General features: G+C 48.5%; 1 protein-coding gene across 1 annotated transcript in view; it reads left to right on the plus strand.

Annotated features, from left to right (window-relative positions):
- Window positions 1–15,604: 15,604 nt before the first annotated feature.
- The window catches only part of LOC147728074 (uncharacterized), a 755,421-nt gene continuing 753,294 nt past the window's right edge, over window positions 15,605–17,731 (plus strand). Inside the window, exon 1 of the mRNA XM_086962769.1 lies at window positions 15,605–15,729. The gene's annotated coding sequence lies outside the window, so the exon portion shown is untranslated. The remainder of the gene's footprint in view (window positions 15,730–17,731) is intronic.

Genomic DNA, 17,731 nt, shown 5'->3' on the forward strand with positions numbered 1-17,731 from the left:
TGGTTCGGAGCAGTTCGAAGACCTACTTGCCCGACGCAGCTCGCTACAGCAAGTGCCGAAGGAAGCCGACTCTCCAGCTGACGCACCAATCAGGAAGCTGCCTTTCTCCTGCCGACAATCCAGCTCCAGTGTTATCGGCTCCCCTTGCGGGGTTTTGGGAAATCGAGTCCCGAGACAGAGATACCAGACCTCCTTCATTCTAACAAGGTACGGAGCTGATTAGAACCTACAGAAACCTTTGGCAGATTCTTGGCAAAACTAAACCTATGCTAAACAACACTTACTTCTTCCCTCGTACTAGACTTAGGTTAGGTACATTGGGGTAGGCGTATTTTAGAAGCAACAGTTGAGTATTTTAGTCTATGTTTTATGTATGTATTTTATATGGCTTAGAAACCACACAATGCTCTTACAGTATTATTTCATATTACTGTTTACGCTGTATGCATTATACTTTGCATTCTGCATAATGACTGTAGCAGTTCACCTCTCTTGCATGGGAAAGAAGACTATTCAATAAAACCCTTTTATTGAAATCGCCTGTTTCTCTATTTCTCTGCAACTCTGTTGAAACAAAGCATGCACAATTGACTGAGTGAACTAGTTATCTATTGTTTCCATGACTCTGAGCGATATATTCTTATTCTTGGGAAACAAAGTTGGCATGTTTATGCAGTTGTCAGAAACTAATCCCTTCTTGTGTATTCGAGAAAGTTTCTAGTGACCTCTGAGTTAGCTGGCACACACACAATTAAGTTTAGTATATTCGATAGAGACCTAGTCGACCTAAGTCCTACGTCAAATCTATAGGATATATTATTCCAATGCGCAGAGCATATTGGGAATATAGGAACTACACTACAGTGTTACCTCTTCCCTGCATTTCTGCATGTGATTCTTTAGTTTTTCTACAACCACATCATACATGATACCTCGGTCTAGTCAATTACGGCCCCAATGGGAGTCAACTGAATGAATGTCTATCCCCCAGCTCTGTCTCAGGCTGATAGGTCAGTCGTCATCGGTGTCAGCTCCGGGCCAAGTGTCTGATTTCAGGAGACGATGCAACATCTGCTTCACACTCCTTCTACAGTGTCTCCTGCCCAGGCTCTGATGCAGTATATGCCTTACCCAGTATTGTATTACCTCTTTGACCAGTCAGGCTCTTTCTTGGAGATCTCCTTCTGTTGCGTTGATCTCCAAGGTTGTCTTATTGCTTGATTTGTAGCTAGAACTGATGTCCTTTTTTTTCTCAAGCCAGGAACTGACTGTGTCATGCCATTCGCCATGATCTTAAGCTTGGCAAGATACATCAGAGCGCAGCAGATCGCATGTGTTTGGAGACACTGTTTTATATCCAATAACATATGCTTGATTTATGCAATCGTCAAAAATTTGAACTTTGGAATTCTCACAGCTACAGAGGCCATGATCCCTTACTTTTGTCAGGGAGAGGTCATGATCACGATACTTCAGAAACTTCACAATGAGAAGGTGAAGAGATGCCTCCCCCCATTCAACTGCGGTCTGGGAATTTTGCATGCTATCTCAATAACAATGTGTGGTGGTGGTGTCGCTTCAAATGTTGTGCAGCAGCAATCGTTCAACAAAGTCCAATGGATGGAGGGCCTTAATTTTTCGGGGACGCCTATTGGGTGCATGCTATTTCGGTGGGACCGTCCCTTCGCGTCCTCTACCCTCTGATTCAGAACCTCCACTGCTGCTGTCAGATCTCTGACTTGCGATTGTAGCTCACAGACCAAGGATCTCAGAGAGGATAGCGTGGACTCGTTTGTGGTGACTCTCTCAGCCTGTTTCAGCACGCAATAGTCCCACAAATTGAATAAGACCATCTACTTTGCTGTCTGAGGTAGATTTAGTATCCAAAATCACTTGCAGGATTACATTGAACTTGTCCTTGGATACTTCAGGCGTGGTCTTCACTGACTTAAGTGTAGGGCCTGAGATGGAAACAGCATGCAACATAGTCTCTGATTTCTCTCCAGGTGGAGACTTGGGCACCTAGAGCTTATCTATTGTGTATGGACCCCAATTCAATATCCCGCTCTGGGGTGGGCGGGGGGGTGCGTCAGCCGAGCGAGTCTAAAAGAAACCCCAGGCCCATCGGGGTCTGCCGAGCGTGTCTAGAAGAAACCCCAGGCACAAACTGATTGTACGTGCGTTTTTTACTCCTCGCCAGTGTTCCCTGTGTGTCGACCTCAAAAGATAACAAATTATGTAAAGAACTATGTGGTGAAGCATGGAGGAGCCTGTTAAGGGAGGAGGGTCCAACAGGAAGTGGTTGGTGCAGAGTAGCTTGCCAGCAAATGGCAGCTACAGGCCCCTGTCCAAAAAAATAAAGGTTAAAACATTTTATTTAAAGTATTATGATGGATTCAGGAGCAACAGAGGGGTGTGTGTGGAATGGGTGCAGGGGAAGTAGTGGGTGTGAGTGGGTGTGAGGGGTGGGTTTTTAAGGCGGGAAAGAGCATACAAGAGAGAGCAAGAAAACACATGCTCTCTCGTGGCACGCTGAATGTGAACAAAGCAAAATGATTTACCTATATGTGAGCTGGAAGGCTAAAAGATGTGCTGTTGAAGCCCTTTTACTCTTGCATCTGGATGGTGGTAATGCCCTACTCAATGGCCCAGCTTCATCATTTCTGAAGCCATCACGACCAGCACTCCTGCTTATTTTGCAAATAAGCGGACCATTTCTGATGGTTCTTGGCACACCCACAGCCAGGCCCCAACAGAGTGTAGACTAAGAAGTGTAAATAAATATTTTTTTTTAAAGGAACCTACATGCCCACAGGCCTTTTCCATCTATGCACCTAATGTCTGGAATAAAATCAATGTATCTGTATGGACCGCCCCAACACTTGTTCAGTTTAGGAAAGTTGAAGACTCACCTTTTTAAAGAACACTACATCACAATGCATTAGCCATCCACAACCCAGCTTCCTCTCCTTTTGTAAATCTTTATTGCATTATTAGTTAAAACCATTAAAGTTACTTAAAACAAAGAAAAACATACTAACAATTATAAAATCTCAGGTTAAGACAAAATGCTTTCTCCAAAATGTGCATTGCAAAGGTAAAGAAGACAGTCGATTTGTTGCAACAAAATTCAAAGTGTGACGTTTAAGTTGACAACAATGAAGTGCATATGCAAATGTGCTGACAATATAAAATCTCATGTCAATACATATTGCTTTCATATTGTTGCAACAACAGTCAAATTACACATTTAAATTGACGGCAGTAAAGTGCATGTGCAAAGGAGGTAATTGCAGCATTGAGTTACATAAAAAGGACACTTTGGGCCAAATGTAGGTAATCCCAGTTTACCGACTCTTAAATACCGAATCATTTAAGAACAGGTAAATGGGATGTAGATAATTTGTCGTTAAATATTACCGAATCGGTAAGTTTCGGTAATTACTAAAAGTGGGAAACATTGAAGGGTGGCAGGGTGTCACTTTGACACCCTGTTGCACCCATCAATTGGGTATGGGTGCACATGTTGCAGACATACATGCCCTAAGGGCATGTATGTCTGCAACATGGCACTGTTGGAAAAGCAAAAAAAATGCTTTTTCAAAGGTTTTCATTATTTACCACCAACTTCTAGTTGGTGGTAAATAACGTATCCTTAACTGAGGAATGCACTAACTTGAGTGCTCCCTACATCCTGGATTTGGTATTTTACCGAATCGGTATGTTAAGAATTCGGTATTTTACCGAATCCTTAAATTACCGATTCGGTAAAATACCTGGTTTTAATGCCCAGTTTAATAATAATAATCCACATGTGTAAAGCGCACAATCACCCATAAGTGTTTTCTAGGCGCTGGGGGCCGTTGGGAAGATTAAGCAAGCAATTGCCCAGAGTGGCATGGTTCTGGGCTAATCTGCCAGGGATCGGACCGTGATCCCCAGAATCCGGAGTCCGGCTCCCTAGCCGCGGCGCCACACCTATTCCCTTGACGGCTTGTTGACTCTGGTTATATCCCAAATCTCTTTCACGTTTAGGAACTGCTGGCAGTCCACTAGGATCTGATAATGCGCTCAACCGGGGCCTCTGGAGATTATTTCGGCCCATAATACTACTTCTAAGTGGCCCCCCAGCTGTGACCAGCTTATGGCACAGTTCAAGATAGGCACTGGTCCCCTGATAAGGTAGGCCCAGTTCCAGCCTGATCTGGGCAGTGGCCGAGGACCTTGGCAAGTAAAGAACACGTTTGTGCATTCTTGTAGTATATTTATTGAGGCCACCGCTATGTTTTCCCTGTGATATTTTATTGCCATAAGACCGCATGGGTGCGATTTTGGCTTTCAAAACTTCCAGTCGTGAGGGTAGGGTTGGACTCAAAAGGAACTTTGAGAGATTTGCCAAGGCCGTCTGTAGTGTCAAGGCCTTGGCTTCAACTCCCTTCCGGTATGGTACGAATGAGCCTCTTCCATCTATAGTACCCCCAAGTACTCATAAGTGTGAACCACTGTGACTGTGTTATTATTGTAAAACCAGCCTCCCCTGCGTATTTTTTTACTTCCTAGTGTTACTACCTTAGTCTTCTTCAAGTTTACCTCCAGGGTCCGGTAATAGTATAGGTCTGTAATTGATTCAGCAGAAGTTGAAACCCTATATGTGTATAGCTGAAGATAACCAGGTCGAGAGATTTCGATAGATCAGCAATAAACAGATTGAAGAGCAGGGGGGCCAACCCCCCCCACACACACACTTTACTCCTCGCCTTGTGGGAATTTTCTTTGATACGCATGCTCTGGCGCTTAATTTAATGCGAACCCAAGTGTTAGGGTGCAGCTGGATGATTGATTCCAGGAGCTTTGGTGGGATTCCCCAGACCTTTAATTTGGACCAGAGTGCCTTCATTGGTATACGATCTAATGTTGCTTCAAAATCAATGAAACTGCAGTGTAGCTGTGAGTTTGAGGAGATTGCTTTGTCAAACAAAATTGAGAATGACAACAGATTGGAGAATGTTCCAGATTTCGCTATGAACCCGGTTTGATTTTTTGGAATAAGATTCTTCGACTCCACCCATAGCCGTAGGTCTTCCAGAAGCAGGCTAGCATGACATTAAGGGCCATACGTATCATGCAAATTTGCAATCGAAAAGGCCGAAATTCGCATTGCGAATGCGAATTTGCAAAATGGAATGTATGATGCAAAACTGGTGCAAAATAAGGAATCGCTGAATTTGCAATTCCTTATTTTGCAATTGCATTTAAGGAATTGCAAATTTTGTGATTCCTTAAATGCAATGTATGTAGCAAAACAAATTAGCAAAATGCCCTTAAGGAATCGCAAATTACCACCAACTTCTAGTTGGTGGTAAGTTGCGAATTCCTTAACAAATGCACATTTTTGCATTTTTCAAAGTGCCATGTGACGCACATACATGCCCTTGGGGCATGTATGTGCGCCACATGTCCACCCATGCACATTTCAGGGGTGCAACAGGGTGTCCTGTAGACACCCCTGCACCCTTGAAATTATTCTCAATTTGCTATTAGCAAATTGCGAATCGCAAATTGAGAATAACTTCCCATTCATTCCTTTGGGCCTCCTGGCCCATAGAAATGAATGGGAAAGTATTCCTTAATTGCGAATGTCTGGTTTAAAAAAAAACTTGAGGGAGGCCATTTGTCTCAGGGGCCCCGTCTGTTCTGGCATTCGATATCACATGATCCAACCGCTTTGCCAGAGGGGCCATGTCTATGGCATGGTGAGACGAACAGTCTGAATCTTGGGAATCACCGGAAGTGGTAGATGTTTTCAGGTTATGAAATTCATTGTGTGAACCTGAGTCTACATCCCCACTTACCAAGAAGTGCCCAGAAAGAATGACACCCGTTCTGGTTCGGTGATGTTCACACAGCCAAACCTGTTGGATCCGTTCAGTTGCTTGTTGGCCAGGCCCAAAAGTTCCTAGAATCAGATTTCTTACCCTTATGTAAGAGGATTGTCCAGAAGTGATTTAGGTGTCTTAGTTTCTCAGTGTGAATGGTTTCCTCTCCTATTACTCGTTACCTTTATGCTTGTCTTTAACCACATACAGTGCTATGCTGCCTTTTGGCTTAGTTTGAGCTACAGAAATACCTTATACATCATACTTGCCAATATTTGTCAAATGGAAAGTGGGAGATTTAAAAAGAAATCGGGGGAATGTATTTCCCCCTTTGACATATATATATTGAAGCAGAGGCACATTTAGTCAGGAGATAGGTCAAATAAAGCCAATTGTGGATTTAAATATTTGATGTGTCTCCAGCCTGTTGGCACATAAGTGCACATACAAGTCAGCCACTCAATAGGATGGTTAAGAAGACTTTCTCAAAAGGAGGAACAAAGACAATAGGGAGGCAAGCCACCATATATCAACCAAGGAGCAGGCACTAATCCCATTACACATTTTTATTATGGTCCTCAACAGGGCTTTCGCAAACACATGGGTACGTCCCTAATTAGGAGTAGGTCACTACTGGGTGTGATCATTATCACACCCAATAAAAATTAACACAAAGGTGTTCCGTATTTACTAAGTGCAATAGTTATTGCCTGTCGTGGTTTTGAGGAATAACATGCAGATTTTAGAGTTTACTGTACCAAATTTTGCATGCTCTGGATTATCTGTGCATTTTTCCCCATACTAGCAGCTTTGACATGATATTTATCACAAAACTCATAATTGTAATATGTACTCTTACAATAGCTACCACTTGGTGGGGGAATAATTGGCGGAGTTTTGCCTGCTCCACATGGAGTTTTGAAAAACTCAGTGTATTTTTCTCTTGCGCGGCTCACCAACTTTAAGTTGGCAAGCGCGAGAAATCATGTGCTAAACCACCTCCCGGCAAGATTTCTGAATTACGCGCGGTTAAGGCAGGTCGCTACCACTCATGTGGAGAAAGATGCCGCTTTGAATGAGGAAGCTGCCGCTCCAGCAGAAAATCTATTCAAGCAGCAGAAAGAAGCTGCACCCTCTGGAGCTCTGCGTGATGCCATTCATGCCGATTTTATTGTGCGAGTGAAACTCCTGGTGACAAAAATCAAAGCGAACAACGAAATGTACCAGACTCTGCTGCTCGCGGAACCATGTGTAGCGCTGCAGAGTTTTTTCAGCACCTCGCGGAGCTCCGTGTTGCTTGACGCTGTTCAGGTCTAGCTACCACACATACTTTTTCAGCTAACTCATAAAGGGAGACTTAAAGTTGTCAGCAGGCAAGACCCAAATAATAAAAGACCGTACTCAGTCTGCAGTGTAACATAGCTTTGGCAAAGAACCTCAACTTCAGCAAAGACTAGGTGAATCAGTAACTCATTTCTGGCGCAGGGACAGTATACATGCCATTAGACCCAATTCAAGCAGGAGACTCCCGATTAGGACAACATACGTCAATAGACCCGATTCAGGCGGGAGACTCGGACTCCACTCCAGATTAGGATTTTTGAAACCAAAAATGGCTTTATTTTGGCTGTGTCCCACCAGAAATTACCTCAAATTCAATAGAAGTCAATGGGGGAAAATAAATCCTCCAGATTCTTTTTAAATTTTCCACTTTCCTCTTCTTAAATGTTGCCAAATATGCTGTAGAGTCGGAGACCACGTAGTTTAAACATGAATTTATTTAAAATTGGAACACCAGTTACACTACATGGAAATACTTTCCTCTCCAAGGGCCATATTTATGAACACTTTTTCCCATAGACACAGAATGGGTAAAACCCTTTGATACATATGGCCCCAAGTCTCTTCACTCCAGCAACTGCTCTTTCCAGGCCGGGCTAGTGGAACAAGGAATACAGAGTGTGTGCATGGAATGTAAGCGACCTTACAAAAGTAAACATACATAACAAGATATGCAACATACATTATACACAAATGATACATAATAAACTATACACAATTCTGATTAAACTCTAAAGTAGGACACAACACATCTTCCCCTTTTCTTGAATAAAACAATTCCACAAAGATCTTACCCTCTTCACACACAAAATCTTCCAACCACTTTGGCCTAATAATAATCCTTTTTTTACGTACTCCCCTCTCTTCCTCAAGGGGACCACAAGGGGCGATTCCCGACTCTCCAGCATTCTTTTCCTTCGGTGCTTGTTTCAACCCCATCTCCTCAGTTCTCACAACCACTTCCGACTCACCCAACTCAACACCTTCCTTCTCTGTTGACCATTAACTTCACTACATGCACCCTCACACCGCGGAACATTACCACTATTCACATCACCAGGTTCCTCATTCCCCCATCCTGCATCCGCATCCATGCCAATTAAATCCTGTAATAACTCCTTACCCAAATTCCTACGGTCACTCTTATACAAATTGCTGTTGCCCTAAAGTATAGCAGTTCTTTTGAGGTTCCACAGTTTTCCATCACTCAAAAGAACAGTATTACATAAGTTACCTGCAGGGATACTGAAAACTGACTCCCTCCTTTTTTTTACCTTCCAAGGTTTTATCACCTTGACCCACATCGCAATGCAGACCTCCACACTCTCAGTACTTCTTTTCTTATCAAAAGGCTCATTAGAAGCCTGATGATTATTGTTTATCCTTTTCCTGCTTTCATAAAAAGACACGTTGATATCAGAAGTCTGCAATATCCATTCCGGATAGCATATGGGGCCAGATGTACGACCCTTCCAGTTGGTGAGTTGCAAATTGCGTCGTTTTGCGACTGGGAAAATGGAATTTGCAACAGTGTCTCAGACACAGTTTGCGATTCCTGATGGGGTCGCAAATTGCCTGCCTCATTAATATTTATGAGGCAGATCGCAATTTGAGACCCATTGGGAATGGGATGGTGGCCTGCTAGGATGGTGGCCTGCTGGGGTCAGCAGACCACCATGTCTGTGACTGCTTTTTAAAAAAAGCAGTCTTTTTTTAAAAATGAAGCCGTTTTCCTTAACCCCTTGCATTGGTCGGACGGCCCCCGGCAATCCGACGGCGCATTGCTAGTGTCCGTAGGACGGCCGGGGGCCATTCGATCTGCGCATTCGTTAAATTTTGCCACACCGCGGCAAAATTCCGGCCGCACCCAAGGGGTTAAATGATGCATTTAAAAGTAGGCATTTGCCCCTGGGATGACTGCCTGCTCTTAAAAAATATTTTTTCTGCCAGTCACAAAGAGGTTTACCACCTTTTTGAAATGGGTGGTAAACTGCAAGTGTTTTGCAGCCGCAAAACAAGAGTACATTGAAGTATGACTCGCTATTAGAAAAGGACGCCCTTGGCAGGCCCCTTCCTAATAGTGAGTCGCAAACCCTATTTTACGAGTCGGTCATAGGTTACAGACTTTCAAAATAGGGTTTGTATATAGGGCAGACCTATTTTGCAGTCGCAAATGGCCCGATTGACTGTTTGCGATTGCAAAAAATGGGCGTTCATCTGCCCCTTGGTTCCTTGACTCCTCCCTCACATCACTTCAAAGGGAGACAATCCTAGTGCCTCATGGGTGGTGGCTCTGTACATCCAAACCATCTTAAAAACCTGAAATCCCAATCCGCGCCATTTGTACAAGCAATCTAAATGTCATTTCTCAACAATTTATTAAATCTCTCGAACATGCCATTTCCACTGGGATTATATAAGGATGTGGTTTTATGCTTCAAGCCTAACCTTTCAGTATACTTTTGGCTAAACAAGACATTAATTGTACTCCATTGTTGCTGATAATCTGAGCTGGAAGACCTTCCTCCACAAATGCTCTGTACAAAAATGTCAATACCTCAACTAAATCAATTCTTTCAAAAACTTTAATAACTGGCCATCTGGAAAACACATCAATTAAAGCAATGATATACTTTCAGGGTCTGCCAATGGGACCCATAATATATATTACCACTGTGTACCACGGTTTCTCTGGAATGATAGATTCAGACATTTTTGGTCTCAGAGTTCTCAAAGACTTGTCAGAATTAGCGCAAACCATACAATCCCTGACCATTCTCTCTGCATTCATATCAATACCAGGCTACCAATACCATTTTTTAAATCTTTGTTTGCTTTTCACTATACTACAATGATCTTCTTGGCACAACCTCAAGATACTGTCCCTGAGCCTTTATGGGGGAATGGTTCTATCACCTCTGAAGATAGTTCCATGCACCACTGTCAATTCGTTTTTAATTTCCCAAAAATTACTTAAAGTTTTCAAAATCCTGGATTTATGTGGCCAACCATCCATTACCTCTGAACATTGTTTAAGTCCTTATCCCTAGAATATTCATCTCTCCGTGCCTCTTCTTTCATACCAGACATACCTTCATCATAAATCAAAGCAACATGTAGCTCACCCCACTCGTTCTTTTCACACTCCAGAAGGTCCGTAGGTAAGCGGGATAAAAAGCTAGCCAACACCTTGCTACTTCTTGGTACATATATGATCTCATAAATGGAATCTTGCAAATGCATGGACATTCTAACAGTCCTGGCAGATGCTTTGCAAAGCCCTTCTGTGGTTAACAGTTTAACCAAAGGTTTGTGGTCACTCCCAAGAATGTATTTCTTGCCCTAAACAAAAGATCGAAAATGTTCAAGAGCCCAACTAAATGACAGGGTTTCTTTCTCTATTACTGAGAGCCTTTCTTCAATAGCTGACAGAGCACAGGAAGCAAATTCTGTTACAGTCAGTGGTCGAAGTGGGGAAAAAAAAGTAAGGGAACTGTGGGTGGAGAATCAGGGGGCGGGAACAACCGAAGATTGAACCAGTGGGCGGAGTCAGGGGTGTGGCTAGAAATAGCAAAACATACCAATTTTTAGTACGTTTAGCATTTCACTGACCAGTTACAGCTTATAACGTTATTTAATTAAAAGAATGGATATGTTTATTTGAGGTTTAATTCAGGAAAAAGCAAACACTCATAGGGAATACAGGTTTATGTAAAGCATGTGAAATATAAGCAGGAACAATATGTTACCTTAATGCTTTTACTCTCATTGTTCAGAAATCCATGATTATTTTTTGTCTCAAACATTGAGGTCATGAATGCAGGGCTCCTCATATACAAATGTGTTAAGCAGGGCTCAGAAGAGAAAGGGACTCTTCAGGAGAATCTAGACTCACAGAAACCCACAAAGGCTCCTTCATATTCGTGTCAGCCAGCTGGCTGCTCAATCATAATATAGTAAAAAGAACAACTGGTGGACAGAATGCAGAGCAATATCATACATTCACCCCAGTGCAGAGAGATGGGCCTAAATCCATTGTTTATTTGCTCACATGCGATTTCAGTTTGGACCCAGCCATATGCAAATCAGTCTTGATCCTGTGCCCAATGAGAACAGTGTAGCCCGAACTGCCAGGCCAGGTCCTCCCTGGACTGGAAACAAGCATCCTAGGACTGGTTTCGGGCTTTCAGCCCTCATCAGCCAGGATAGCTTGATTCCATTGGCATGGAGAGCACAGGACTCATGTCTGAGCATACCTGTCCCACTCGGGGGTGACAAATGCAAAAAGAACAATTGATGGGCAGAATGCAGAACAAGGTCATACATTCACCCCAGTTCAGAGATCGGGGCTTAAATCCATCGTTTTTTGCTCACCATGCCATTCCAGTTTGGACCCAGCCATATGCAAATCAGTCTTGATCCTGTGCCCAATGTGAACAGTCCAGCCCGAACTGCCAGGCCATATGTATTCAAGTGTCCTTTCATTCGGGAAGTGAACACAAAGCAGTACCCACTGAACTATACACATAACATATTGCTCTTTGATATGCATGGTACATGTTCTTTGCAGAAGGCATATTACCCCTCTGCACTACCTTAGATGAGTAAAATAGCCACTAGACAAAACATGCTCCCATCTCCCTCCAGGAGGTACATTGATCACCAAAGTTATCTTGGCACTTGTATTGTTGACCAAAACCTGCTGAATATACAAATAACTTTGCAGTGTTTTTAAAACTCCTGCACTTGTACAAAACCAGTCCCCCCCAAACTAAACTGGCCCCCTACCCTTCCAGTCGCCCTGGGAAACGCCTACTCCTGCCCTTTCACTGCTCCTGTCCAGTCAGTACTCCTGCTCATGCTCGATCAACACTCCTGCTTTGTCAATTCCCCCGACCCCTCCCTTCTCCTGGCCCGTCACTTCTACTGGCCCGTCACTTCTCCTGCCCGTCTCTGCTCCTGCCCTGTTCACTGCTCCTGCCCTGTTCACCGCTCCTGCCCTGTTAACCACTCCTGCCCCGCTCACCGCTCCTGCCCTGTTCACCGCTCCTGCCCCGCTCACCGCTCCTGCCCCGCTCACCGCTCCTGCCCCGTTCACTGCTCCTGCCCCGTTCACTGCTCCTGTCCTGTTCACTGCTCCTGTCCTGTTCACTGCTCCTGCCCCGTTCACTGCTCCTGCCCCGTCACCTCTCCTGCCCGTCACCTCTCCTGCCCCGTCACCTCTCCTGCCCCCTCACCTCTCCAGCCCGTCACCTCTCCTGCCCCGTCACCTCTCCTGCCCCATCACCTCTCCTGCCCCGTCACCTCTCCTGCCCATCACCTCACCTTCCCGTCACATCCCCTGCCTGTCATGTCACCTGCCTGTCACTTCTTGTGCCCGGTCACCTCTCCTGCCCTGTTGCCTCTCCTTCCACGTCTCCTCTCCTGCCCTGTTGCCTCTCCTGCCCCATCACTGCTCCTGCCCCATCACTGCTCCTGCCCTGTTCACTGCTCCTGCCCCGTTCACTGCTCCTGCCCCGTTCACTGCTCCTGTCCCGTTCACTGCTCCTGCCCAGTTCACCGCTCCTGTCCTTTCACCGCTCCTGTCCTTTCACCGCTCCTGTCCTTTCACCGCTCACATCCGGTTACTGCTCTAGCTCATGCCCCGTCACCTCTCCTGCCTCGTCACCTCTCCTGCCTCGTCACCTCTCCTGCCTCGTCACCTCTCCTGCCCCGTCACCTCTCCTGCCCCGTCACCTCTCCTGCCCCGTCACCTCTCCTGCCCCGTCACCTCACCTGCCCCGTCACCTCTCCTGCCTGTCATGTCACCTGCCTGTCATGTCACCTGCCTGTCATGTCACCTGCCCAGTTACCTCTCCTGCCCTGTTGCCTCTCCTTCCACGTCTCCTCTCCTGCCCTGTTGCCTATCCTGCCCCATCACTGCTCCTGCTCCGACACTGCTCCTGCCCCCTTCACTGCTCCTGCCCCGTTCGCTGCTCCTGCCCCGTTCGCACCTCCTGCCTCGTTCACTGCTCCTGCCTCGTTCACTGCTCCTGTCCTTTCATTGCTCCTGTCCTTTCTCCGCTCCTGTCTTTCCACCGCTCACACCCGGTTACTGCTCTAGCTCATGCCCCATCACCTCTTCTGCCCCGTCACCTCTCCTGCCCCGTCACCTCTCCTGCCCCGTCACCTCTCCTGCCCGTCACCTCTCCTGCCCCGTCACCTCTCCTGCCCCGTCACCTCTCCTGCCCCGTCACCTCTCCTGCCCATCACCTCACCTGCCCATCCCCTCACCTGCCTGTCATGTCACCTGCCCGTCACTTCTTGTGCCCGGTCACCTCTCCTGCCCTGTTGCCTCTCCTTCCACGTCTCCTCTCCTGCCCTGTCACTTCTCCTGCCCTGTCGCTGCTCCTGCCCTATCACTGCTCCTGCCCCGTTTACTGCTCCTGCCCCGTTTACTGCTCCTGCCCCGTTCACTGCTCCTGCCCCGTTCATTTCTGCTGCCCCGTTCATTTCTGCTACCCCGTTCACTGCTCCTGCCCCGTTCACTGCTCCTGCCCCGTTCACTTCTCCTGTCCTTTCACCGCTGTTGTCCTTTCACCGCTCACACCCGGTTACTGCTCTAGCTCATGCCCCGTCACCTCTCCTGCCCTGTTCACCGCTCCGGCCCTGTTCACCGCTCCTGCCTCGCTCACCGAATCCTGCCCCGCTCACCGCTCCTGCCCCGCTCACCGCTCCTGCCCCGTTCACTGCTCCTGTCCTGTTCACTGCTCCTGTCCTGTTCACTGCTCCTGTCCTGATCACTGCTCCTGTCCTGTTCACTGCTCCTGCCCCGTCACCTCTCCTGCCCGCCACCTCTCCTGCCCCGTCACCTCTCCTGCCCCGTCACCTCTCCTGCCCCGTCACCTCTCCTGCCCATCACCTCACCTGCCCGTAACATCACCTGCCTGTCATGTCACCTGCCCGTCACTTCTTGTGCCCGGTCACCTCTCCTGCCCTGTTGCCTCTCCTTCCACGTCTCCTCTCCTGCCCTGTTGCTTCTCCTGCCCTGTCGCTGCTCCTGCCCTATCACTGCTCCTGCCCCGTTCACTGCTCCTGCCCCGTTTACTGCTCCTGCCCCGTTCACTGCTCCTGCCCCGTTCATTTCTGCTGCCCCGTTCATTTCTGCTGCCCCGTTCACTGCTCCTGCCCCGTTCACTTCTCCTGCCCCGTTCACTTCTCCTGTCCTTTCACCGCTGCTGTCCTTTCACCGCTCACACCCGGTTACTGCTCTAGCTCAAGCCCCGTGACCTCTCCTGCCCCGTCACCTCTCCTGCCCCGTCACTTCTCCTGCCCATCACCTCACCTGCCCATCACCTCACCTGCCCGTCACATCACCTGCCTGTCATGTCACCTGCCCGTCACTTCTTGTGCCCGGTCACCTCTCCTGCCCTATTGCCTCTCCTTCCACGTCTCCTCTCCTGCCCTGTCGCCTCTCCTGCCCCATCACTGCTCCTGCCCCATCACTGCTCCTGCCCCATCACTGCTCCTGCCCCATCACTGCTCCTGACCCATCACTGCTCCTGCCCTTCATCATCCCCATAAGGTCACCAATCATAGACTTCAGAACATTGGAATATTTTCTTAAATCACTAACAGACTCCTAAATACTGGGGTCAAACGCCGGGGCTGTCATTGCTTGAGTTGGAAAAGATTTGTCTGCACAGATGGCGTCATTATCAATGGGGCTTTGCAGGGGGGCGAATCTGTTAGTACATGCAATTATTAAATCTGCCAAATCATGTGCACATGGGTCAGGAGGTGGTGTAAATACTGCTTCCAAATATGAGCTTACTCGTTTGGTTATGGGTGCAAAACCACTCTTGCCCTTGGGTTTCTCAAACATCTTTGGAATGGTGTGTGTTACACCGGGGCCTGTATGGGGAGGACAACTGTCAACAGAACTAGAAGTGGCGTGAAAACGGCCCCGGTGCACCTCCGGGCCGAGATTGCCAGGAAACAGTCTGGTAGGCATTGATGAACGTTGCTTCAGCAGGTAAACACTGTGAATATCACTGCCACAAAACCCAACTAATAGCAGCTTTAAATTGGCATGTAAATTTGCTGGCAGCGTCGTCACAAATGAGGTGTGATCACTAGCTCACAGCAGCCGCAGGGCCATCAGAGTAGCCGTTTTCGCACTATGCTACACTGATGGCCCTTTCAGTCTCACTTTGCAGGCCCATTAGACCCAATTAGGCCCATTAGACCCAGCGGGGAAGGGGAGGAGGCCTTCTGAATATTCACGTTGGACACCCCCGCGCCGCACGGCCACCAGCTGCTGCGTGTGTTCCCCTCTGCCTGCCTTCTGCCTCGCCGCCGGCCTCGCTGACGCCGTGGTCGCTCCCCTCTGGTTTCCCAGTTGTTTTGCCCTAAATTTGTGCTTGTCTGTTTCTGCCGTCTGCTCGCGTATTTTGCTGTTTTTCCTTGTTTTGCCCTAAATTTGTGCTTGTCTGTTTCTGCCGTCTGCTCGCGTATTTTGCTGTTTTTCCTTGTTTTGCCCGTAATTTGTGCTTGTCTGTTTCTGCCGTCTGCTCGCGTATTTTGCCGTTTTTATTTGTTTTGCCCTAAATTTGTGCCTGTTAATTTCTTTGTATCCCCTGTGCCGTGTCCTGTTTCCTTCCTGATTGGCCGCCTACCTCGCCGCCCTCCGCTCTCGCTTCCCGCCACCGACATTGGCCCCGCCCCTTTTTCTCTTCTGTTCCCTCCCCGCTCCCGCCTCCCAGCTGCTCCGCCCACCCGCGCACTTCGCCTTAAATGGCGACCGTGCGGACGCGCAGCGGTCACGCGCAGCGGGCGCGCCGATTGTGCGCCGAAGGCGCGCCAAAGGTAAGCCCGTCTACGCCCGTCCGCGACCGGATCGCGACCAGCGCCAGGACCCCTGGCCCACGAAGACCCCGACCGACCCGCCTGACGTACTCCGCCGCCACCCTCACCGCTCTCAACACCGGCCGACTCCCAGAATGCCATCAAGCCTCTCCACGACGTACCCACGGACCCTTCAGCTGCCACGCCTGCAAGTTCACCTGCATCCGGACCTGCCTCGCACCAGCACCCACCAAGCCGAACACCAGCAGTACCCACCTCAAGTGCATCCTGCTCAACACCCGCTCCATCCACAGACATGCCATCGAACTCTGGAACCTCCTCGACACCACAGCTCCAGACGTTGCCTTCCTCACGGAGACCTGGATGAACGCCTCTTCAGCTCCCGACATCGCCATCGCCATCCCAGAGGGCTACAAGATCGTCCGGAGGGACCGAAACGCCAACCAGATGGGAGGAGGCATCGCCATCATCCACAGGAGCACCATCCGTCTCACGACCAGCACCGACAACTCCCTGACCACCGCCGAACACCTGCATTTCCAGATCCACACCAACCCGAACACCACCCTCAGAGGCACCCTGATCTACCGACCCCCTGGACCACGCACACAATTCAGCGAGGACATCGCCGACTTCGTCAGCCCACATGCCCTCCCCTCCGCTGACTACATCCTCCTGGGAGACCTCAACTTCCATCTGGAGAACAACAACGACCGCAACACCAGCACCCTGCTCGACAACCTCACCAACCTGGGACTCAAGCAACTGGTGTCCACCCCCACCCACCTCGCCGGACACACACTCGACGCTGTCTTCTCATCCAGCAAGGACATCAACTTCAGCCACACCACAGAGCTTCAATGGACGGACCACAGCTGCGTCCACTTCACCTTCAAGAAAACAACGACCCACCACCACCAGCAACAGACCGCCCGCAGAAGCTGGAACAAGATCACAGCAGACCAGCTCGCCACCTCCCTGAGCCAGCACCCTCCTGCCAGCTCAGCGAACCCCAGCCAGGCCGCCGACAACCTCACGAAGTGGATCAGCAACTGCGCGGACGAACTTGCCCCACTGAGGACCCCGCCCAGCAGACCCGGCAGCAAGAAAGCCCCATGGTTCACCGACGAACTCAAGAGCTCCAAGAAGAACTGCCGAGCCCTCGAGAAAGTCTGGAGAAGGGAACCGACACCGGACAACAGGACCTCCTTCAAACTTGCCACCCGGAAACACCACCAGCTGATCCGCGCCGCCAAGAAAACAGCATTCAAGGACCGGTTGGACAACAACGCACACAACTGCAAGGAACTCTTCAACATCGTCAAAGAGCTTTCCAACCCCAGCGCAGGAAACAACGACATCACCCCATCGCAAGACCTCTGCAACTCCCTGGCTTCATACTTCCACAACAAGATCGCGGACATACACAACAGCTTCAACAACCAACCAACGCACACCATGACCGAACAACCACCCCCCACCACCACCCTCCACGCCTGGACCCCGATCAGCACCGAAGACACCATCCGCACGATGAACTCCATCCACTCCGGATCACCGACCGACCCCTGCCCTCACCACGTCTTCAACAAAGCCGACGCTGTCATCGCACCCCACCTGCGAGACATCATCAACACATCCCTCGACACCACCATCTTCCCCGAGAG

This window comes from Lissotriton vulgaris, chromosome 3_1 (assembly GCF_964263255.1).
Source record: "Lissotriton vulgaris chromosome 3_1, aLisVul1.2, whole genome shotgun sequence".
In the NCBI taxonomy this organism is placed as follows: Eukaryota; Metazoa; Chordata; class Amphibia; order Caudata; family Salamandridae; genus Lissotriton; species Lissotriton vulgaris.